We start from the raw sequence: 1,215 nt of genomic DNA on the forward strand, positions 1-1,215 counted from the left end.
TCTGCCTCTGCCTCTGCCTCTGCCTCTGCCTCTGCCTCTGCCTCTGCCTCTGCCTCTGCCTCTGCCTCTGCCTCTGCCTCTGCCTCTGCCTCTTGAGACTTGGGATTAAAGGCATATACCATCATTGATCAGCTTTGAGAAATTCTTAAAAATCAAGAATGTGTAATGTTCTCTTCAACACCTTCCAGAGGGGTAAAGAGGTAGAGAGACATTGTTTTATATGAGAGGCAACAACTGTACATATGTATATATCATGCAATGTACATGTATACATATTATATATCATATGCACATATCACATCATATGAGGCAAATAAAATGATAGCAAGACGGTGGGGAAGGACACATGGCTCTCAGACTTCTATCTGCACTTAGTCAGCCAGGGCACTTTTGCTCCATTCCTGCCCCAAGTCAGCTGAGGAAGGACCAGGGATGCAGTTGCTAAGGTTTATCCTCTTCCTCAAAGTACATACTCACTTTTCTGCATCTGAGTGTCAAGTCCTACTGACTGGTCCTTTTCCATCATTAGGTTGATATGTAACCTGTATTACAGTGTTAAAAGCCCCAGAGATGGCACTGGTGAGCAGATAGGACATGTTTTTAACAGTCACAGAGTTGCACAGAGACAAGAGCCAGGACTCAGGCAGCTCTGTCCCAGGTTGACCACAGAGTTTCTGATGTCATGGACTTTTGTCCCAATGGTAGCTCTCCCAGGCCTGCTCTGCCCTGCCACAAACATCTCTGTGAGCACCATAGAGTTTGCCTTCAGCCACTATAGGAAGTTGGTTCTTCCTACCCCAGGAAAAAACATTCTCTTCTTTCTGACCAGCATTTCCCTGGCTTTGACCACATGTTCCCTGAAGACCCCAACAGCCAGAAGAGCTCAGCTCCACGTTGTCCTGGGTTCCAACCTCTCCATGGTGCTGAGGCTGAGAGATCCAGGCTGGGTATATGATCTGCTGGTCCAGCTGCCAGTACAGAACTCCCCATTATTTTTAATGCTGGTTCATTAGCCTATGGGACCTGTCAGAGACCATCCCGTGAGAAAGTGATCCCTTCTCAAATGGCCTTGTGCTAAGAGCTGGTTGCCACCCCCCTTCCTCCTTATTCCTTCCTAACACCTAAGGCTGTAAAGTTGAATAATCGTCCCCTCTTCCTTATCTCTTCCTGAGTTCCCATGACATCCAAGGACATGAGCTATGCCTGAGCCCAGCC

Source organism: Mus caroli, chromosome 12 (assembly GCF_900094665.2).
Source record: "Mus caroli chromosome 12, CAROLI_EIJ_v1.1, whole genome shotgun sequence".
In the NCBI taxonomy this organism is placed as follows: domain Eukaryota; kingdom Metazoa; phylum Chordata; class Mammalia; order Rodentia; family Muridae; genus Mus; species Mus caroli.